This window comes from Neofelis nebulosa, chromosome 15, assembly GCF_028018385.1.
Source record: "Neofelis nebulosa isolate mNeoNeb1 chromosome 15, mNeoNeb1.pri, whole genome shotgun sequence".
Lineage (NCBI taxonomy): Eukaryota > Metazoa > Chordata > Mammalia > Carnivora > Felidae > Neofelis > Neofelis nebulosa.
The window spans coordinates 71,999,965-72,022,950 of record NC_080796.1 but is presented as its reverse complement, the minus strand read 5'-3'; the positions used below and the strand labels follow the sequence as shown (position 1 = coordinate 72,022,950).

The window sequence follows — 22,986 nt, the reverse complement described above, 5'->3', positions numbered from 1 at the left end:
TCGTGATCTCACAGTCGGTGAGTTCGAGCCCCGCGTCAGGCTCTGTGCTGACAGCTCGGGGCCTGGAACCTGCTTCGGATTCTGTGCCTCCCTCTCTCTCTGCCCCTCCCCACTCACACTCTGTCTCTCTCTCTCTCTCTCTCTCAAAAATAAACAAACATTAAAAAATAAAAAAATAATAAAAAAAGAACTAATGTCACCCAAATGAGCACGGGCCACTTGGGCAGCCCCCACTCTCATCCACACTGCCCTGAGCACAGCAGGGGCACCAGGGCGGCCTCTACAGAAGAGCCAATTCGACCAAAAGTCTGCGGCAGATGGAGACGATGTGCAAGATGAACTTTTTGTGCAACACACAGCAGAACTTGATCTTGGCCTATACTCGCTCCTCGGGCCTCCTTTTCTCTGCACGGCGCCTACATACGCTCTCTTTCTCCCATCTCCAGCTCCTCCGGAGCCTTCAGGAAGCCCCTCCGTCAACCCTGAGGATCCACTCTCCCACCTCGGGCGGCCCACCGACCTGCCCGCTCTCGCCCCCACACAGGACAGGCCGACACAGGCAGTGACACAGAATTTTATGTCTCATCCCCAAAATAAATAAATAAAAAACCCCAAACCGGTAAAGGTCACGACTAACACCTTCCAGAAAACAAAAGCACAGATGCGTAGGGACCCACTGGGGTCAAAAAGAAGCAGACATCCAAGAAGCACTGACACGTGAAGCCGCTGAGGATCTCAGGAACGAGCAAGCTCGTTCCAGTGTCACTGGAGAACAGAAGCCACCGCATCCTTCCCTGGTTAATGGTCTCACCTCGTTGTTCAGGAAGAAACCAGAACGGCTGGGTCTGCAGCCCTGCGTCTTCCTTGTAAACCCACCCGTTGAGCCTGTCTTTCTCCAAATCTCCCCAAATCAGTGCACGGCCATCTGATGACTCCAGTCGGACACGTGCCCGGTTCCCATTTTATCACCGTTCACACCCGCACACCGGATCACATCCGCCGGTCTGGTCGATCTGTATCTTTAGAACATCTCCAGCCCACATCCCATTATCCCCAGACAGCAGCGTCCCCCTCCCCGCCATGATGCCTCTGCTCTGGGCCAGCCCGCATCTCTCTCCACAACCTCACTGGCCTCCCCAGCCGTGGTCCTTCATGTGGCCCTTTGACCCCACCCCGTGGCTGGGAGACCCTGGTGCTCCTGCTGGAGAATTCCCAGTCCCCTCCAGCCTCACCAACTGGCAAAGACTTCCTGTTCATCCCAAACAGAGTGGGGACAGCTGTCGGTCTCTTCTTTATTCCCTTCATAACACACTAATTACCAAGGCAGCCACCCCATTTCCTGTTTCTGCCGCTTTCCCGTCTGTCCTGTCAGTCTCTGCTACCTGCACACACGCCTCACGAGGGTCAGGACCTCGTGGGTCGTGGGGATCATTATTCTCCCGGTTGCTGGCACCGTGACTGGCATAAAGAGCTGCTAGAGGTGGTGACAAGCGAGAAAGTGACAGACCCATCATAAGCCACAACAAAATCACTTCAGCCTCAATTAGTCCTTCGCATCTTCTGTGTCAGTCGTTGTGTGGGGGACGGAGAAATAGGGACACGCAATACCGCGCGGGGGACGCCATGTCAGGATCGCACAGGATGTGACGGAGGGAGGGCACCGGGTCCCCATGGGCCGGGTGGGGAGGGAAGGCGGGAAAGGCGACACAGAGGAGTCTGGAGTTCGGAGGATGTTTTAAGTCACCAGGTGCGGAAATGGAGGAAGGACATTCCAAGTGCCGAGAAGATAAAGTGTCCCAACCTGAGGAGACGTTGCCCCTCATGGCTCTTCTCATGGAACCCCACCCCAGCCGGACCTGTGTGCGCCAAGGACACGGATGCTGCCCTGGGGACGCTCTCCTGTCCTTAAGCCCAAAGCAGACACACGTGCCACATCTCAGCCCTTTGCCTCCAGGGGGTCCCGTCTTTATCTCAGACAAACCCAAATGTAAGAAACAGGCCACCCCCTATAAGACACAGGACACCCCCTATAAGACACAGGCCACCCCCTCCCCCTATAGGACACAGGCCACCCCCTATAAGACACAGGCCACCCCTTCCCCCATAAGACACAGGCCACCCCCTCTCCTATAAGACACAGGCCACCCCCTGTAAGACACAGGCCACCCCTGTAAGACACAGGCCACCCCCCTGTAAGACACAGGCCACCCCCTGTAAGACACAGGTCACCCCCTATAAGACACAGATCACCCACCTGTAAGACACAGGCCACCCCTGTAAGACACAGGCCACCCCTGTAAGACAAAGGTCACCCCCTGTAAGACACAGGCCACCCCTGTAAGACACAGGCCACCCACCTGTAAGACACAGGCCACCCCCTGTAAGATACAGGCCACCCACCTGTAAGACACAGGCCACCCCCTGTAAGACACAGGCCACCCACCTGTAAGACACAGGCCACCCCCTCTCCTATAAGACACAGGCCACCCCCTGTAAGACACAGATCACCCACCTGTAAGACACAGGCCACCCACCTGTAAGACACAGGCCACCCCCTGTAAGACACAGACCACCCCCTATAAGACACAGGTCACCCCCTATAAGACACAGATCACCCACCTGTAAGACATTTCTGAATTATACCATTTCTGAATTATACTCAGTTGTTTTCCACACCAAAGGCTTGGAATTCAGCTTTGAAAACAAGCAAAAACAAATTATAATTAGAAGGACCTTTAGAAATATTACTGTTCACCCTTCATTGAGACTCAGACCCATACATTAAGACTAAACACGTAATCAAGATGCTTGTGATGGTTAATTTTATGGGTCAACTTGACCGAGTCGTAGGTGCCCAGATATTTAGTCAAACATTATTCTGCTGTGTCTGGATGAGATTAACGTTTGAAAGGATGAGTTCAGGACAGCGGACCGCCCTCCCCAAGGTGGGCGGGCCTCACCGGATCCATCAAAGACCTAAGCAGGACAAAAGGCAGACTAAGGCAGAATTATTCTTCTCTGCCTGACAGTCTTGGGGTCGGGGCATCAGTCCCCTGCCTTTTGAATTTCTACTTGGGCTGGAACTTCCATCACTGACTCTTGATTCTCATACTTTCGGACTCAGACTAGCATCATACTCTTGGCTCTCCTTGGTCTGAACTCGGTCTCTATCACGGTGTGAGCCAATTCCTTCTGGTAAATCTCTTCCCCTCCCCTCCCCTCCCCTCCCCCCCCCCTTTCCCTCCCTCTCCCTCTCCCCTCCCTTCTGTCTCTCCCCCCCGCTCCCCTCCTGTCCTCTCTCCCTCTCTCCCTCTCTCAGGCACACACACACAACACACACACCCCACTGGTTCTGTCTCCCACGAGAGCCTACCCTGTTGAACGGCCTCCCCAGGGAACCACCACACCAGCCTCCACAGCCTGTGCCATCACCCAGCAGTTCTAGGGCTGGCCAGACAGCACGCCCTTGGCTGCCTTCTCCAGCCCGGCCCTGCCATTGTCCCGTGGGGCTCTGGGTCCACCCGGGAGGCCTGTCCAGACTCCTGCCTTCTCCCTTCTTTGCCTTTGCCATCTCTCTCAACCTTCTCTTTCCTTCGGCTGCAACCAGGGTCTTTCTTCATGTGAAACGACGCAGCCCAATACCGTGCTCGGAGAATAACCGCGTATTATTACAGCTAGTTCTCCGACTTAGCCCAGGGTTTTGTCGACTTCTGACCCAACCGTTCGCCCCTTCTGACCTCACTTCCATGCACATCTGGCTTCACATCTACGGCCATCTATAGAAAACCACCACTCGCCAATGTCCTAACCCCCCTGAGCCTCTGCCCTTCCTTTGCATTCACGCCCCTCTCCCCAGATTGTAACTCAGTCATGTCAACGGTCAGCCCTCCCCACTCTTGCCCAGGCTGCTGGAGAAGATCACACAGCTATCAGCTAATGACAGCAGACTCGCGCTGCACAAACACGCGTTTCCTCCTCGGCTGACTCCAGATGTCAATAATAATTACGTCAAGATTTCTCCACTCTCCTCAGATATTTGATCCCTCTACATCTGAGTTCGGTCTCAGAAAATTATTTATATTCCTATTCACTACTTATATTCCTACTAATCTAGAAAATTAGATACAGAATCTAATTTTCTAACTGCAGTGGGTCAAATAGTGGCCCCACAGTAGACACCCAGATCTTCAAACCTGGGAACTGTGACTTTTATTTGGAAAAAAAAAAAATCATCTTTGCAGGTGCAATTAAGGTAAGGATCTCAAGGTGAGATCGTCCCGGATGTAGGGTGAGCCTTAAACCCAGTGGCGGGTGTCTCTGTAAGAGAAAGGCAGAGAGAGGTCTGGGACCTGGAGAAACCAGCCATGTGGAGACAGAGGCAGGGATTGGGGGTGTGCAGTCCCAAGCCAGGGAACTCCTTCGGGGAAAGTGACACCTTGATGATACGTTATCGACAGACTTCCAGCCTCCAAAACTGTGGGAGAATAAATCTCTGCGGTTCGTAAGCTATCCCATTTGGGGTAATTTGTTACGGCATTTCTAGGAAACTAGCAACACCGACCGACTTAACACCTGCCTCCAGGCCACCCTGTCCTCTCTCTCTTCAGTTACAAGGACAGAGGTGGAAACGTCCTGTTTAAGTCTCCAGTTGGGCTGCGGATCCCACAGCAAGACCTTGGGGTTAATGGCACAAGTCTCAAGACAGATGCCAGGCCCTGACTCCCAGCCCGCCACTTACCGCAGGACCTTGGTTCCTCCCACAGCCCACCCGTGCCTCAGTTTCCTCATCTCAGAAAATGGGACGCTAGCAGCAGTCCCTCTCAGCGAGGCTTTGTAAACGAGACAACGCTCTTAGAATGGTTCCCGCATACGGAAGGGCACAATAGCTTTCCTATTAATTCTGGCTGCCTCCTTAGGGACTCAAACACCTACTGACCACTCCCTCTTGATCCTTCTTTGCGCGAGAACTTCCACAAGCAGCGAAACATTCTCAACCACCCCCTTTCCAAAACTGACACCTCACTCCCTCATCACACCCGCCCCTTCAGCTCCCACCGCCCACACCCCCAGACTCCAATTCGCGAGGGAGAACGTGGCTTTATAAACTCCCTGCGTCCACGTCCTCACCTTTCCCCACTGTGAACTCCCAGAACCCCTCTGCCTCGCCACTGGGACCGCACCCGACGAGGCCGCCTATCACTAAATCCCACAGAAAACACCAGTCCTCTTTTGAGCAACATTTGCACGGTGCCACAGGCACCCTTTCGAGAAGCTTCTCTCAGCCGGCTCCACAGCAGCCCTCCTGGTTTTCTTCCTCTCTGACGGACCTCATTTGCTGGCTTCTGCCTCCTGTAACGATTCCTTAAGTGATGGGGTCTTCGGGGCTCCTTCTTGGCCGTTCTTCCTTGTTCACTCTACATTCCGAGAGCCCTTGACCACACCCCGCACATCCATTTACTCTCGACAGGTGGGTGACTCCTAACTTGTGCCTCTGGCCCGATTTCTCTGCAGAGTGCCAAGTCCTCGCTGGCATACCTGCTCCCCCCCCACGTGACAGGTCTCAAATTCAGCACATCCAAAGGGGGAACACTCGTCCCCCAGGCCCTTCTGAGAATCTGCGTCTCGTCCTGTACTCCCTGTTTCACGAAGTGAAGCGTCCGTTCCCTCCTCTGCCCAACACAGAAAGCTGGGTGCCATCCTGGACCGTTCTCCTTCCCATCCCCCTCTCACAACCAATTTCCAGCAAGCTTTCTCCACCCATGCAACCTCTCTCAGATCCGTCAACTTCTCTCGTGCTCCACTGCCCTAATGTAAGCCTGGCCCACATCACACATACTTTCGAACTCATGTCTGATCAGGCCTCCCCTCCACCCTGCTCCAAATGTCAGCTAGAATAACCTTCCCAAAATAGAAATCTGAGTGTGGTCACCATCCCCTTACACATACACACTTAAAATCTTTCATTGGTTGGTATTTGCTCTATTTTTAAAAAAAATTTTTTTAACATTTATTTGTTTTTTGAGAGACAGGAGAGACAGAGCATGGGCAGGGGAGGGGCAGAGAGAGAGAGGGAGACACAGAATCCGAAGCAGGCTCCAGGCTCTGAGCGGTCAGCACAGAGCCCGACCCGGGGCTGGAACCCGGGAACCACAAGATCATGATCTGAGCCGAAGTTGGACACCTGACAGAGGGAGCCACCCAGGCACTCCTGGTATTTGCTCTTAATATAAAATCTTGGAATAAAATCCAGAGGTGGGGGCCAGGGTGAGCGAAACGGGTGAAGGCAGTGCTGGGCATGTAATTTACAGCATGGTGAGTATAGTTAATAATTATTATATTGTGTATTTGAAAGTTGCTACGAGAGTAGCTCTGAAAAGTTCTCATCACAAGAAAATAAAAATCCTAAGTACGTGTGGAAATGGAGGTCAACTAGACTCATTGTTAAGGGAAAAAAATCCAAACACTTTAAAAAGGTTTATCAGCCTCTCCACAATCTGACTCTCAGGCTTCTGCCCCATAGCCCACCCGGCATCTCTGTGCTCTCGCCTTCGGTCACGGGTTAATATCTCTTCTTCCAGGAAGCCCTCCATAACTCTCTGGCTTCCAAGTAGTCCGTGACACCGTCTGGACTTCCCCTAGCAGAGAACTCAGCAGAAGTCTCGTCGGGATGATAATCAGTGTTTTCCACACTATACAGCAAGCTCCGTCTGCCAAGACCAGTCATGACCGCCTCGTTGCCCCCGATGGCCCCCACCGGCTTCCAAAACTTCTGTCACAGAGCAGGCACTTAATGGAGACCAGCTGAGCAAATGAACGAACACCGCTTTTCCTGTGAATGAGTCAGTACGTCGCTCAGACTGAATTCCCTATGAGTCATGACTGAATTTGTATATGTAAAATGACCATAATTAAGAGTTATTGACTGAATTAACGGAGAGGAAGCAATTAGAGCGATCTGTCCCAGAATTCTCCCATAGTGTCAGTTAATTTGAAGGAAAGGAATTACGGAATGAAAAGCTAGACACCAGGAGCAGTTTCGTCGTGGGACCTAAGCGCCCTGGAGAAAAAACGTTAACAGACACGGCATTCTGGGCCAGTTAGACTATAAAAAAGATCACTTACAGCCGACTAGAAGGGCCCTGAAGGGCCAGCTTGGACACCATGAAGAAATGCGCATCTAGTTAAGGAAACGAGGGAGGAAGTTGGGCATAGGAAGGGCTGGAGAACTAATCCCAGATCTGAGAAACTCCGAGAAGCACATCTCATAATCTGGACAAAGTTGGCCTCTGTAGCCTAGACTTCCCACACCTCTAACCAACACTCTTTTTCTTCCCCACGCTCTTTCCAGGTAAATCTGACATTTTACTTGTCGTCTTTCAAAGATGGATCACGGATGAGCTTTACAGACGACAAATGCCCTGAAACAGGGGACGTGTGGTCTTTGGCCAAAACCAAGGCAGAAAAGAACGCATTTTGGTGTTCCTGCTTTAACACAAAGGAGGAAGGTAAAGGAGCATCCACGAAACGCCACTCCCGAATCAGAGGGTGCATGCCCCGGGCGAGAACGTGGACTTCCCAGAGAAGGAAGGCTGGAAAAACCCGGCTGGCGACGTTGCGAGCGCTTTCCAGCAGGTGGCACCCTGAAACAACTCATGCAAAACACAGGCGCCCACGCCCGTGAGTCACATCTACATTTGAAGCATTAAAATCACCTCCCTTTTGAGATCTATACATTCTGATCACACGCTCGGGAGATTGTGGAGTCTGTGGCCTCCGTAAAGCACACACACACACGTGCGCGGAGACACATTCCCCCGCCAGGCAATAGAGTGGCAACGATACTATATTATGCAAGCAAACACTAACAAGCCCGACGTACACATGTGCACATGGAGGTACGCGAAAGGAGTCTGCTTCTCCGGGCCAATCCGTCTCCTCCAAATGAGCTCTTAAAACCGTCCAGTAAACACTCCACCTCCCTGCTGCGTTCTCACTCTCTGTTCACAATGACTAACCCGACACCGTTCCACGCTCTCTTCAAACATCCACCGTCCTCCTGGTCCCACCTTCTCTGACAACTCACTTTAAAAGAAGGAGGAGGACTTGGGGGAGGATGGCGTGGACTGGCTCCGCCATCACATGAAACCTCTTACCTTCCCGACGTCTGATCTGCACACACGTCCCTTTTCCACCCTCTGTCTGTGCTGGAGCCGTAATAAAGGGGCACCTGCCAGCTTCCCAGAGGGGACCCCTTCCCGTGTGCACGACATCCATTCGCCTCCACCTTCTCACAGACCCTGGCGATCATCCGTGCCTCGCTTCTCTCTCTCTCCCGAATATTCAGACTCTCCCTCTCAACAGTTTCCTTCCCTGTGGATTTCAAGGGGCTCAAGTCTCTGCCACAAACTAAACGGGTGGAGGTCCAGATACAGGCTGGCCGTGAGCTGATCGCTGTCGAGATCAGGGACGGCCCCCTGATGCTCCATCCAGTTTATTTATGAAAGCGTCCGTAATCGGACACCTTAAAGTAGGAAAACAAGAAAGGTTTCCTTCTTTGGCTCCCCCCTGCCCTCCAGGTCACCAGCTTCTCGGCCAAACTTCTGAGAGTGGCCTGGACCTTCTGAGCTCGTCCCTGCCGCGGTCGGCTGCGGTCTGGTTTCTTGTCTTGATGTTTCACAGACGCCGAGACGGCTCCCACAACCAACTGCCACGCCACTTGACCCAACGGTGATGTTAGTTATGACCGCTCTGGACACGTCAGTAACACGTGGCACTCCCCCAGACGCCTCCGTGGGCACTGCCTCCCCGGGCTTTGGGAGCGGTGCTGTTCCCGGTTCCTCTCCTCTCCTCTGTTCCTCTTCTCGATGCTGGAGTCGTCTTAGCTCGACCCCGGCCCCTCTCACGCTGCACCTTCCCCCAGCTGACCTCATTCGCGCTTTTGGCCCCAAGTCCATCAACATGCCGCCGACTCCCCAAATCAGATCAGCAGGTCAGACCCGACCTCATGCAGACCTGACATCTCTTGGTCATCTCAGAAGCACCTCAAAATGAGAAGCCCAAAACCGAGCTCACCGTTTTCTACCCCAACCTGGCCTTCTTGCCGTGTTTCTTATCCCGGTCGATGGGACGAAAGCCAGAAATCGTAGAGCCTCCCCGGACAAGGCCTTCCTCTTTCTATCATTTCCAATCTGTCATCAAATCCTGCACATTTCAGCTCACACGTACCTCTACAACCCCATCTTCTTGCCTCTCTCTCCACTGTCGTCCCCACCAGGGCTGCCCCAGCACTCGGCACTGCTCCTCGGTGCCACCCCGGTGGTGGCTCTCATCAGCTCCCCCTCTCTCCTGGCACCTTCCACTCTGTTCTCTGACCTGCAGCCGGAGCCAGCTTCCTAAAATGCAAATCTAATCACGCAGTTCTTTAGCTTAAAACTTCCGGTGGTTTCCCCCCGTTTTTCAGAAAAGGACAAAAGCCGCTGTAGTTCCTACCGGGTCCTGTGGGATCAGCCCCCTGCCTCTCTCTCCGGCTCTCCGACTCCGCTTCACGTCACCTTCCTTCCACCTGCCCCTCCGCGGCGTGACCGCCCTCGCCTCTCTTCATCCGCTCTCCGTCACCGCAAGACCCTGCCACCCCCTGTTCCTCTGCCTGGGAAGCTCCTTCCTGCATTCTCTGCCTCATTGTTTCCTACTGATCTTTGGGACTCAACTCCAGAGTCGCTGCCTGGAAGCGTTCCTGGCCTCCGGGAAGAGGTCAGCTCCTCACTGCAGACTTGCTCTGCCCCAGGGATCACCCTTTCACTCACAGCCACAATTTTTAAAAAATATTTTTCATTGTATTTATTTTAGAGAGAGAGAGAGAGCAGGGGAGAGGGGCAGAGGGAGAGAGAGAGAGAGAGAGAGAGAGAGAGAGACAGAGAAGGAATCCCAGGTAAGCTCAGTGCTCAGTGCAGAGCCCAACGTGGGGCTTGATCCCACAACCACGGGATTTTGACCTGAGCCAAAATCAAGACTCAGATGCTCGACTGACTGCACCGCCCAGATGCCCCCGTAGCCTCAACTTCATGTGTGACGCTGTGTCTCTTCTGCTCGGCAGAGTATCCCAGCACCTGGCTCAATGCTTGGCACAAAGTAGTTACTGACTACACATTTTTTGAATGAGAAAATGGATTAGTGTTTATTCCCCGTCAGGTTTCCAGCTCCTTAACCTTTCTCTAGATTCTCTTGTCTCTAGATTCTCTTCCCCTTCATCTCTGAGTGGACGCTCAGTTCATAAGCTCATTTTTAATATGAACGTATTTCTTTGCTTTTATAACTCGGGCACGCCAGGCATCACTTTTACTGTCAGAGTTAAGACCGGCTAGTTATCTTTCGTTCTTAACAAGTGCAGATCTAAGAAAGTAGAACCCAAAGTTTGCACTAGAACGTAACACAAAGCAGAAGACTTGAAGGAAATGCCAAACTTGGCCAAAGCCACCGTAGGCTCCGCTCCTGACACCTGGGGGTAAGCCACCGCCCTCCTCCGCTGTCAGGAGCACACTTAGGGACAAGTGTTTTGAAAACACTGTTAGAAGTTTGCGCATCAATAGAAAAGAAAAAAAGTCTTGTATCCCTACAAGATACATGTACTTGGTTCCACGCCGTCTGCTATCCTGGACGGTACTATTTCTCTCCTCAAAAGTGGCCTGCAGATGTAGCAAAAGAAAGAGAAGATAACGAGGGGCTGTGAGTGATTCCCAGGTGACGCTCCTCGGAGACCAGAGGTGGGTCTTCCGCAGGGAACGATCCCAGGAAGGGCCCCGGCCAGGACCCCAGTGGCCACATTCTGGTCTCTTCTCCCCGCACCGCGGGGATGGACACACCTGCCTCATCCCAGGCTTCAAGGCCGTGCATCGCTCACAAGAGAGGCTTCACAGGTCTGTTCCCCGTGCCGCACAATGACTGCTGCAAGGCAGGGTCCCCACAGTGACCACAGGGGAAGACGTGCTCTTGGAGGGCAACTCTATGCATTTCTCCCCTCCCCCCAACCCAGCGATCCACTATGCCCGGGCATCTCCAAGGGACAGCAACAGGTGGCCCGTGGCCAACTCCCTCACATCCTCACCACGGTCTCCAGGAAACGAGGCTGATGGCTGTCCACAAATAAAGGAAGCTGGCATGTGTTTTGGCTCCTACCGTGTGCCTAATTATCCAGACACTTTTACATTTTCCCTCGTTTAATTCTAGGTGTTACTTGGCTGCTCTCCAAATGAGGAAGTCAGGGCTCGAGACGCCTAGTGCACGCCCAGGGTCACACAGACGGTAAGCAGCCAGACGTCAGACAGAGACCCAGGTCCGTCGACCTCAGGCGGTCGCCTCTTCCCCTAAGCTCCTCTTCCAGCGCCTCCTATCGTATCCCCGTCCTCCCTCCGTTCTCTCCAGGGAGCCCTCCTCAGAGCTCTCAGTGGAACAGCATTATCATCACAGAGGCATAGAGATCCACCTGCTAAGGAGGACACTGAGAAGTTGAAAGACATCCTGTTCCATTGTAATTTACAGAAATCGCTAAGGACGTAAACACCGAAATAATGTTTGGGGGAGGAAGTTCCATTTGCTATGCCTTTTAAACACAAACAAAACGAACATTTTTGCTAGTAGGTGACAACCGTTGTAATGGCAATAAATAAAAGTAATTAGTTCTCCGGCAAAATGTAAGTGATCCAGGCCCGCTCGGCTCTCCAAAGCTGATAAATCACTTTTGTAGGTGGATATTGTTCCAAAACCCTCCTCCGCTGGTGCAACGGGCACCAGCACTTGGGAACCACAGCGCCACGCCTCCCCGCTTCCAGAAGGCTTTGCCTCCAGCAGACCTGCAAACACGCCCCTGTCCCCAACCACACTAGTCTCCATCAACAGCCAAAATTAGCCTTGTAACATGGAAACCAGATCCCTGCACTCAACTGCTCAACCCCACTGATGATTCTCATTAACACAAAGGAGAGCCTGACCTACAAGCCTGACGTCTGGAATTGCCCCGAGGAAGTGTCTTGAGAATCTGCTGTAACTTCTGGTAACAACCGGGCACCACAACTAGCTGTAGGGGAAAGGGCCCCTGGGGCCCCGCGTCCTGTGATGGGCAGGTGCACCTCACACAATGGAGATTCGCCTCCTGTGGCGAGGCTCTTCTGGAAGACCTGCTGGAAAGCTGGCTGATGGTATCTGGGCCTAGAATTTCACTTGCTTTTACATACAAATGCAGAGAGCTTTCTGCATGGTTTAAAGCGTCCTCAATTACGCCTGAATGCAAAATGCTGCAATCTTTGCGAGGAGATTGAATTTATCTTGATCACAAATTTATCAGCAGTGCTCACCAGTTTGAAAAGCCACAACACTGCTGGTACGTGGCATCCCTCGTGATGCCTAAGTCAGCCACGAGGCGTGCCTGCATTGGTCTGTGAATACGTGATAGCTGTCGTACCACAGGCGATTCTTCGTGTAAGTGTAAGACTGCCAGTGTGCTGTACGTATCACTTATTGTACATTTCTCTCCTTTCATTTTTGTCTTACATTACAAAGACATTAAACTGACTTAATATTGTGCGCAGGAAGGTTGCGCTACCTATGAATTTCATCCCAGGAAAGTAAAGAAGTGAGCAAATACCAGGCGTGCTATGCAAGGCAGAGTTGGGCGTGACAGGGCTGAGAACCTCACCCTCTATGACATGCCCCATAGGCAACCCTGAGCCAACCTCCCCATCTCTCCCTCCGCTCCAGCCACTGACCTCGGTGCTTTCCTCCAAAGCCATCCAGCTGGCGCCCCACTAAGGGTCTCTGCTGTGGCTCTTTCTCTGTTTGGACCGCCCATTCTCTGGTCTAGTTGATCTCTCTGGTTTCACTCATTCTTCATTCAATGTCACCTCCTGCGAAAATCTTCCGTGGCCACCACGCCTCACATCACTCTACCTTCTATCATCAGTTAGGTTCTTCCAGCAGGCACATTGACCTACAATTCTATCATAGTAATATTCGCTCACCCAACCCTCATCTCTGCCATGGGAACACGCACTCCATGCGGGAAGCAGGCAGTGCTAATGTGGATCCTGGTGGGTCATGGGAAGTGGCACGACATGGGAGCTTGATGAATATTTGTAAAGTTAATGAATTCATGCATGAAGATACTGCTTGTGCCCCTGATCCCTGAAGCTACATTTCTTTCTCTCCCATCTACATAATTTATAGCCAATCTAAGTCAGCATTAATTCTTTAAATATATCCATCAAATGCCTACCATATTTCAGGCACTGAGAATACAATAATAAATAAGACACATCTTGCCCACATACTCTGTAATTAATGACCACCCCCAGCACCTCTGAAGCATTTGAGTCCTCCAGGAAAGTGACTTGCAAAGAAACCACTGATTTCTACTGTAGAGTCTGAGGCTCTTTACAATACAGCCATTATGATATTCATAAATCAGAAGTCATCCCCCACCTATTCAGAAAAAGCTATTATCACACATAAAGAAACTTCTACCAAAGTGAAAAGTCTTGCCCCCCAGTCCTTATGATACCCTTCTTCAAGTTCCCAGGATACCCCTTCCTCAGAGACTGAGGTAGCTGAAGGCTGGGTGATGTGTGAGTGAGTGGAAGCTTCTAGTTCCCTTGAGCAGTGGAGCTAGCAGGTACCTCTACCTACCCGGCTGAGATGAAGCTCCCAGCTAAGGCACAGAGAGAACGGTTGCTCTCTGAAGGACCCCACCTGCACAAAGGTCCAATCTATCCTCTTTCTTGGGGAGCGCAAGTCAATGTCGGCCCCAGATGATGGCTCACCGCCACCCTGGATGTTCTGGACAGGGGCTGACCATTGAGACCCTGACCTTTCCCTACTCTGAAGCCAGGCACGCTTTCCGCATGCCAAGGGGAGACAGAAAGCAAGCCCAGAAGTGACATAGGCTATATATTTGTGCAGAGTCGTACCGTGGACTTTCTCATTCAGTTTGCCATCTGGAGGACACATAAAGCAACCTTGTCATTATAAATAAGCAGTTCAAGTTCAGAGAGGTGTTCTTCAACCAAGATCTTCTAAATCCAAGGTAGGAAATGGAAACGGCTGGCTAACATCATGTTTGGGGGCTGTCCACGGGCTTCAGTCCTCACCGGTATCGAGCCTCACCTGAGGGGCTGGGGCTACATTGCACCCTGATCAAACATTTGAACAAATCTCAATCCAGTGCCCACTTGGGCACACGTCCCCTCCCCGTTTCCACCCCTAAGCCCTCACCCCCACAATTTCATGAAGCCTTTATTCCTAGAAAACCTCTAGAACGGAGCAAGCCTTGGAACCAGCCATAATGCATGTGCGCCATTGCCCCGACTTTGAACAGTGATAGAGCGACAACCTTCTTACTTCTTATGGTGGACCAGCCACGTTCCAACAGAACGATGAAGGGGACCCCGGGTGACATAATATTCTGGACGTGGGTGAAAAAGGTGACATGGGCCCCTTTGCCAAACTCCCTCCCCACCTCATCCCCCACGCAATAATTTTTCCCCTCAGAGCTTAAAGCAAAAATATCTAGGATGAGCAGGGCTAACAATAAAGAAAGACTCCAGAAGGGTCTGCCCAGGAATTTCTGGTCCACACTGGTATCCTCCGAAGGGCACGTCCGTGGGGCTGTTGGAGGTAGTGAATACCTGAGCTGGTGTTCTTCCAAGAGGACTCAGAAGGGTAAAGCCTTGTGGGCTCTTCCTGCGAGAATTCTAAGTTCCTGTAAAGCACTATCCCACTTCAAATGAAGTTCAGGAGTTTCAATTTGCTGCAGACGTGCAGGTGTCCTAAAGGCTCCCGCCAGAGTCCTCCTATCTGCCCTATCAGCTCCCACCTCTTGGCATGGTTTGGCGGCACCCTGTGTGGACTGGCCCCCTCACCCCGCGCCAGCTTCCTGGAGCCTGAGTGCAGGGCTGCGTCCGCTGGATGCCCGTGCAGAGCCCCACGTAGGAGAGATACTGACTCCCCACCCCAGCAGAGGGAGGAGAGCTGTGTGGTGTGTCTCAGGTTTCCTGGGTTCAGCTGGGGTGGAGGTCACGTCCAAGCATGGGCGGCTCGCTCTAACAGGCTGGAGCTGCAGTACGCCAGGGGGAGAGAGCCCGCCCAGCCCCGAGTAGAAACCCAAGCTCCCAGCCTTGCTGAATGTGGCCATGAGATGAGGCAGGGCAGGAGAGCAGAAGGGAAAGGAGGACGAGGAGGGGTGAGATGTCCTGATGGCGACGGGGAGTTCCGGAAATAACACCCACACGCCACCCTCAGAGTCTGCCCTGCAGACAGGAAAGGCTACCAACTTTTTCCCCAGGCGCAGGAGACCTCGGAGTTTCCCGGACAAGTCCATCTGCCACGGATAATCCGTGTGCTGCTGTGCAGTTTACTCCACGAAGACAGAGCGATGACCACATCTCACCTTGTAGACCAGAAAGTGGGTGAAGAGCTTTAGCACGGAAAGCTCCAGGAATGACAATGATGGTGAATAAATTGTCCTGTGCATGACCCCACCTGCCCCCTGAGCCACCCCGGTCAAGGGGACCCTTACCGTCGAGGACAGCTGGACGTTTCCTCAGGGGCATATGGGTCAGTCTGCCTGTTCGAGTTCTCAGACGAGAAGGAGGGAACCGCAGTGGTCCCCGAACCCGTGCCCTGGCACCCTGGTCCCTGCGTGCCAGTGGATGGTCCTAGGAGGCAAAGGATTCAACGGCTGTGTCAGTCGGGCCGAGCAGAGAGAAGCAGCAGACATCTGAGCCTCCGCTAGACAATGAAAATCCGTAAGGGAGGAACAGAGAAAGCATGAAGAGGGAGGGAAGGGAAAAGGAGAGGAGGTCCACGATTCCCAAGGAAAGAGGTTTCCTTTCTCTTCCCCAGAGCCTCCAGGGAGAGATAAATGTAATTATCAACCTAGCATGACAGCACGCAAAATAAAAGAGGCACCTGCCAGGTGACCATCTCTGCCGGGACTCGAACCCGGAACCTCTGGATTAGAAGTCCAGCGCGCTCGTCCATTGCGCCACAGAGACCTCACCACACACACAGCATCAGCACCAGAACTGAAAAAGCACATACCTTCTGCATCACCAGCCATCTCGGGCATCCTGCTCTCTCGAGCGGTGGGGGGGGGCAGGGACAGCTGGAAAATCTGGAGTGGAGATCCACCCGCAGGCTCCGTCAAAGCTTTTCCCAGTACCGTGGGTCCTGGGTCCTCGGAGGACTGGAGGACCGGGGCGGCAGTCGTTTTCAGTCCCAGAAGCTCTGATGGGGCAGGATGGAGCTGGAGCCTGGGCCCCTTCCTCTCCATCCCCAGGGAGGAGGCAGGAAAGGCTCTCTATTCTCATGCTAATTAGGCAAAGCTCACCCAGCCAAGCCAGGGAACCAGGGACCAGGTCTACCGCCACCCCTCTCCCTCGCTGTGGTTTCATCCCACCCGGATGCTCTCAGACAGGGGCTGGGCAGAGCTGGGGGATCCGGGGAAGCCCTCCTTTCCCGAGACAAAGGACGTGCTCCCGTAAAGAGACAGCGTGAAGGCGGAGGCAGCACCAGGCGGGGAAGCCGGGCTCCGGGACACGGGTCCAGCTCTCAGCCCTCAGAGCCGCACGCGTCAACCCGTCAAGCCCGGGAAGAGATAGCCAGGGTCTGAGGTGCTATGCCTTCAGCATCTCCCCTGGAATTACGGATGAGGAAGAGACGGAAGTGTGGTGAGTGTGTGTGTGTGTGTGTGTGTGTGTGTGTGTGTGTGTGACAGAGAGAGAGAGGACGGTGAGAGTGGCAGCTCCCTAATGAAATACAGATGGTCCTCACACAGCCCTCGGCGATCACCTACCTGCTCCCCTCCCCCACCTTCCCTAGCTCCCAGTCTGCCTCCTCTCTTCCCAGGACCCCCGGATTGAAAGATTGGGGCTTTCTCAGCTGCTGGGCTTGCCAGAGGCATCCGAGGACAATCAAACGGGCCAGCCCTCCGTAACCACACACAAAGACCTCCACACCCAGCCCAGATCCAGGAAAACAGTTCCTAGTTTTAAAAGCCTCCTTGGGAGGCTACAGTTGCTAATCACTGTTGGTCACAGTGTCCCCCCCCCCCCCCACCCCGGGGCTGGTTCTTCTGAATGTCTAATCCAAGTCGTTCCCACCTCAGCTTCTGCCCTTTTTCTCTCGTTTGACTGCCAGCCACATTCAGGGGACAGTTGCCCTCCGTGCTCCCAATGGCAATGCAGTGATTTAAAGACCGACTCGGTGTTCCCCACCCCACTCCCACTTAAAAGGTTACAATACAAGCAGAGAGCTGACTCCCCCACCTTCCCTCTGTTGTGTGCGTCTATTCCCAGCACTCGACACCATCGACTTGACTCCCATCACAGTCTAAGGCCATTCTTTCTAACCCGCGAGGCCGGCTGATGGTCAAGTGAAGGACGATGTGACAACACAACGTTCTTGGACTGGAAGATCTCGGAGGGCCCTGAGAACTCTAAGACTCACCCTCCCCTGGCCGTTCAGTTCACACAGCCCCAAGGAGGAGATCTGGGCAAGCATGGGACCAAGGTGAGTCAGTCAGGTCAGGGGGCCAGGAGAAGACCAACACCTGGGAAGAGCCAGCCACCCAACCAAGCTTGCCTTCCCCGCCCCCCAGGACCTAGAGGCAGAGAACAGGCCTTTCTTAATACACCTACCCTAGACTACTCCAAGAACATGACACGCAGAACTCAAAGCTGGCCAGCTATCACAATACTTGGGTTGACCAGTGACAAGATGCCAGTCAAAGGGCTAGTCAGGAAGCCTCGGGTGCCTGTAGAGGGAAGCTCAACCTCCCAAGCCAGCCAGGAACCACGCGAATGCAAAACAGGTCCTCGGGACATTTCCCATCAGGCTCCACCAAAGTTCTCTTAGGCGCAGACCCACACCCCCCACTCTTCATAAAGATGGCGTCCTATACCCAAATCTGCCCGTCCCGAGCTTTGCCCAAAGGTTCGTTGCCTCTGAAGAGGCCACGTGTTCTCCACACCCTGAATGAAGAGTCCCAGCTCCCCAGCACTTTCCAAGGGCCTCATTCATTGCGTGCAATGCTCTTGCTTGGTGCTGGGGATACCACGATGAGGGAAAATAATGGCACGGTCCCGCCCTCAAGGACCCTGTGGGCAAATTGCAGCATAGGAACTATTCTGAAAGATGTACAGGAGAAAAGCCAAAATCCGTCTTATGGCCCACCGAATAAGGTGTCAAGTTTTCCAAGATCCAGCTGCAGTAGCAAACTGCAGCTGACTTGCCCCGAATCCCTGTGGAAATGAACTTCACAGCCTTCCACTTCCCCAGGGTAAGTTGGGGGCAATGATAAGTGCCATGGATAAAGATTAGCTGTGACCTCATAGAGCAAGGTGTCGTCCCCTTCCTGCCTCAGTCCCATGAGTCACAAGTCTTGCCTCTGGTGCCTGAGTTGCCTCCTGCCTCTTGAATAACCTTCCTTTATCTTTCTTTCCCTCGCCCCCACAGCAATCTCCCCATTCTAGCAAAACCCCCTTCCCAGGACACCTTCTCCTCACAATCTCTATCAACAAAAATCCTCTGGACTGTCCAAGGTTTTTCTCAAATAAGGGACATCTCTGACTTATCTAGCTTCACTTTATCATCCATAAATCAGATAAATCTTCTTGATAAGTGTGAATAATGTCTCCAAACTGGATTTTTAATTTAAAAATGAGGAGGGAAACCATCCAAGAAAGCCGTGGTTGTAACGAGGCAGGAAAGGTGAAGTTAAGTCATTCCCAACGATTGAGGACAGTACGTCTTCTTTTAACCTAGGTACACCATTTGTGTTTATGCAGACCCTGGAGAACATGAGTCCATTCCTTTTCCAAAAAATGTTTTGCACTGATCTAATTCTCCAAAGATCCATGACTCAAACATTACTCACGCCTCTAACTGAATACCACTCTTTGACCCCACAGACACACCGGTGATGCTCATACATTATTTCATTCATAAAGTGTTGCTGGGATACAATACGATAAATGCCAAAAGAAAAAAGAAAAAAATCTCCCATTGGCCCAGGAACAAATAAAATTAAATCCTACACCCTACTGTGGTCTTGCTCACAGCTTCCCTAGGGTGCCTGTACCCATCAGCCTGTGTTTTAAATGCTAAGGGATTCAGATGGAATGAGACAGTGAAATAGACGTTTGGACCATACAGCCCTTACCCATGATAGTCTCATCTTGCTGTCCCTGCTCTGTCCCAAACCTATTCCTTCACATCCACGGTGGGCACATCCTCTAAAAGTGGTATGTCCCTACTTCAGCAACCTCCCTATTTTAGCCCCCTTCACCCCTCTGCTAAGCACCTTCCAGGGAGGCCGCAAAGGAGCTCTGAGAAGTCAGAGCTTCCTCTAAGAGGGAAGAAGTGCAATGATCCAGGTAATTAGTGGGCCTGAGAATCAAGCCAAAAGAGGACAAATAAGGGCAAATTCTACCTGAATCATCACATCCTAGATTCCAAGTCTAGCCCAGCACAATGGGTTATTCTCAAGACTCCCCAAGGGGAGACCTGGACCCAGGCTGTCTGGACAATGGACTGTACCTCCAGGGACGAGTCAAGGTCAGAGGAGTCCACACAGAGGTCCACCCTCAAGGGAGTCTGAGGAATGGTGAAGAATCCGGAGATGGAATCCAGGACACCGTAGAGAATTCTAGACGGTGTGTTCCAAGGATATAAATTCTCTCTTCGGTCAAGAAGCACGAGGAAGCCAGCAGCATTTAATGAACAGACAGGCAGCGGGCCATCAGTTCCCACCAGCTCTTTCTGGGAATTTGGAGGGAGACGTTCTCTCTGCTTCGCCCCAATTTCCCAAAGGTGAGTTACTTCCCGGTGCTACCTACCCCTCGTTCCTCCTCTGTTCTCTCTACGCCTGCGGTTCTGACCCTAAGCTACGATTCTCACGTGTTCAGTACCAACTCCCCGGTCCTGTCTTCTTACGGTGTCTTCTTGCTGTCGCCTCCATTTCTCGTCTTCTTCAGGGCACATCACCCTTAGTCGCGTCCTGACTTACATGCCCCTCCCACTCTGTCCGTACCTCTGCACACTCCTGTCCATGCCCTTTCTCCCCACTTGCCGTGTGCACTTGGCACTCTCCAATCTTTCCCCCACTGGGTCTACTCTGTGGCGTGCCCCGTTTCTTGGCCACACCCCCACCTGTTCTCATCTGGGGTCCATCTGTTCCAAACACTACTGTCCACACTCCCCACTCCTGGCCTCCAGCACGCTCAGCCCGCTGCTACTGTCCCTGTCACCGCGCCACCAGCCGTGAGGCTCTCTGCTCCCCAGGCCTCCGAACTCCTCCAACCTCACACTTGCTCACTGTGCTCTTGTCGCTTGCTCTGAAGTCTTGATATGTTCCCTCCTTCACCATCAGGCCCTCTCTTCCTTTCCTCCAGATTTCGGGCTCCAGGCTTCTTCCCTTTCCCCCACTGCCCAGATCTCTGCCGCTTCCTAAATCTTCGGTCTACGGTACCTGTTCTTCTGAGTCTCCTTACAGCCCATCCATACGGTGCCAGATTCCTGTCCAGAATGACCTGCTGGTCCTTCTCTCCAACATGACCACCTCCAGAAGTCCAAGGAGATCCATGCCGTCCCACATACCTGTGTCTGCTTTACCTGCCTGGGACTCCGTGCTCCATGCGCTACTGGCTTTAAAACTGGGGGCCCCGATTGGGCCTGTTGATCACCCGGCACTGAGTGGCCACGGGGACGGGCTGGCAACCAGGTTCCTTAATCTTCAGTTACCACAGTGACGTGGTCCCTAAGAGGGCAGATATTCTAGGCCGGAGGCCAGAGTCGGAAGATGGCCCCTTAAAGCATCAATGACTCTGGTCACAGGTCCAGGGGCGGGAGAACATCAGTTATGCCCACTGTTAGGAGTAAAGGGGCTTTCTTGGTCTCTGGCCTCTACCACAGCTCCTCTCCCCGTCCAGCCAGGAAGCAGCCTTGAGGGGAACATCAAGTTCACCTTGTAGAGTAGAGCAACTCCACAGCAGCAAGAGAAGAAAGGTGTTCTGCCACCACACATCAGTTTATGCCAAACGTGTGACCGTGAGCGTTTCAATCCCAGGGACCAAACCCGCCCTCGCACAGGGGCCTCTGAGAAATCAGGAGGGTCTGCAGCTCGTCCTTACCCAGCAGCTGGTCACTGCCCACCTGCCACGCAGGACTGGCCCTTCTCAGAGCTGTCCCCACACCGAAGACGGGGTTCAGGGGAAGCATTTTGACTTTGAGTAACCCAGTCAGTTGCCCTCAGGCTCCTCCCAAAGGAGATAGTTGGATTCTCACGGTCCTCCCTCCTGCTGTCTGTCAAGAGTCTAAGAAACAGTATTAGCAAGAGGCATAATGATGATAAAAGAATTTTTTCTAATTATTTATCTCATTTTATCATCAGCACTCTCCTAGATTGTGGAAAGAGTGACGACCGTGATCTTCCTTTTACAAAAGAAAAACCTTGATCAAGGACAGGCCGTGGCTGGCCCAAAGTCATCAGCCGGGAAGTAGCGGGGGCTGGGCTCTGCCACAGGCAGGCAGGTGTCCCCGGATGGTACCTGCTGAGAGACAGGGCACCCACGACACCAGTCTCGGATCTTCCCCGCAAGTCTCTTCCCTACCCTTACGATGGAGGGGAGGTGCCCCAGGGACAGGACAACAAGGAGGATGGGTGGGGGAAGGGCAGCACCCTAGATGGAGGGCAGCACCTAGTGAGGGTGAGCGAGCCCCCCAGCCCGTGGTCTCCCCCCAGTGGCTCATTCTCTCTTGAGTCACCAAAGGTCAAAGCAGAGGAAACCAACGTCTAGATAAATGAGATGCTTTCCCCAAGGACAGCCAGCTGGTCTTCCACAGCGCTGCACCCAGCCCCAGGCTTGCTGACCTCTGCTTCAGGGCTCTCCTTTTGCTACCATGGGGTCACCCCAACGGGGGTTTCTATACAGAGTGTGGGGAAGGGGACGGTATGTTTAGCCTTCAGTCGTCCCCGGAAACGGGACAACCAAAAGGATCAAGGAGCCTCGTCCTGGAATCACTGAGTGCTAAAAATGGAAAAAGACTTTTAAATAATTAAGTTTCATTTTTGACCTTATGCCTTAGCTGAATTTTTACCACGCGGTCTTATTACTTTTATAAATTAAAAAAAAAAAAAAACTGGTTTGGAGATTAAATTGATAATGCTAAGTGGGTGAATGTTTGCTCTTTATTTTGTGTATTTCTGTAGTCTATAATTTTTGTCAACCCTCTCCATCTGTAATTACATAGATTAGTAAACTCGTGCCCATAGAAATTAAATTACTTATCCAATATTACAAAAATAGACTAACTGCTGTGGTCCACTTGGAAAAATACAGACTTCAAAGGCAGGATTGAGCAAGGTTTGAGTCCCAGTGCGTCAGCTTACTGCGTGGTGAGAAGCACCTAAATGAACCTCTCTGAGACTCGGATTGCCTGTTTATTTCAAAATGTGCACAAGTAATGCCTGCCTTCGGAGGCCACTACAAGGAATAGATGAGGGGAGGTGGCGAGAACCCCAGGGAGCCTCACGCCTGCAGTCTCCATTTTCACAGAGACCGGGCCGTAGGCTCAAGGTCTCCCTTCCTCGGCGACTTCAGCCTCGCTTGTGCCGAAATGTTCTTGCTCAGGTCCCTAACCGCTTCCTGGTCGTCAGGTTCAAGAGTGTCGCTTCACCTTTCTGCAGCATTTCGGACCACACCCATCTGCGTTCTCGAGAATATTCACTTCCCTGCTTCCCAAGGGCTCTCCTCCTCTACCTTGGCTCCTCCTTCTCTGTCGCCTCACCGGGCCCTCCCCCTCCTTCTTAAATACCCGTGGCCCTAAGAGCAGAGGTTATCAGACCGCTGGCCCGACTGTCAGCAGCATTTTTATATTATTAAGTAGAAAAGAAGAGAAGTGGCAGGACAGGATAGGGCAGAACAGAACAAGAAAGAGAAC

General features: G+C 52.6%; 1 long non-coding RNA gene and 1 other non-coding gene across 3 annotated transcripts; one reads left to right on the top strand and one right to left on the bottom strand.

Moving 5' to 3' along the window:
• Positions 1-15,966: 15,966 nt before the first annotated feature.
• On the bottom strand, positions 15,967-16,040 carry TRNAR-UCU (transfer RNA arginine (anticodon UCU)). Its single transcript has one exon. It is a non-coding gene; the product is annotated as a tRNA-Arg (tRNA).
• Positions 16,041-16,311: 271 nt separating this feature from the next.
• Positions 16,312-22,220, top strand: LOC131495738 (uncharacterized). Of its 2 annotated transcripts, XR_009254087.1 has the most exons (3): positions 16,320-16,715; positions 17,185-19,857; positions 20,439-22,220. It is a non-coding gene; the product is annotated as an uncharacterized LOC131495738 (long non-coding RNA). The 2 variants fall into 2 exon arrangements; XR_009254086.1 differs by having other exon boundaries at positions 16,312-19,857.
• The last annotated feature ends 766 nt before the right edge of the window (positions 22,221-22,986 follow it).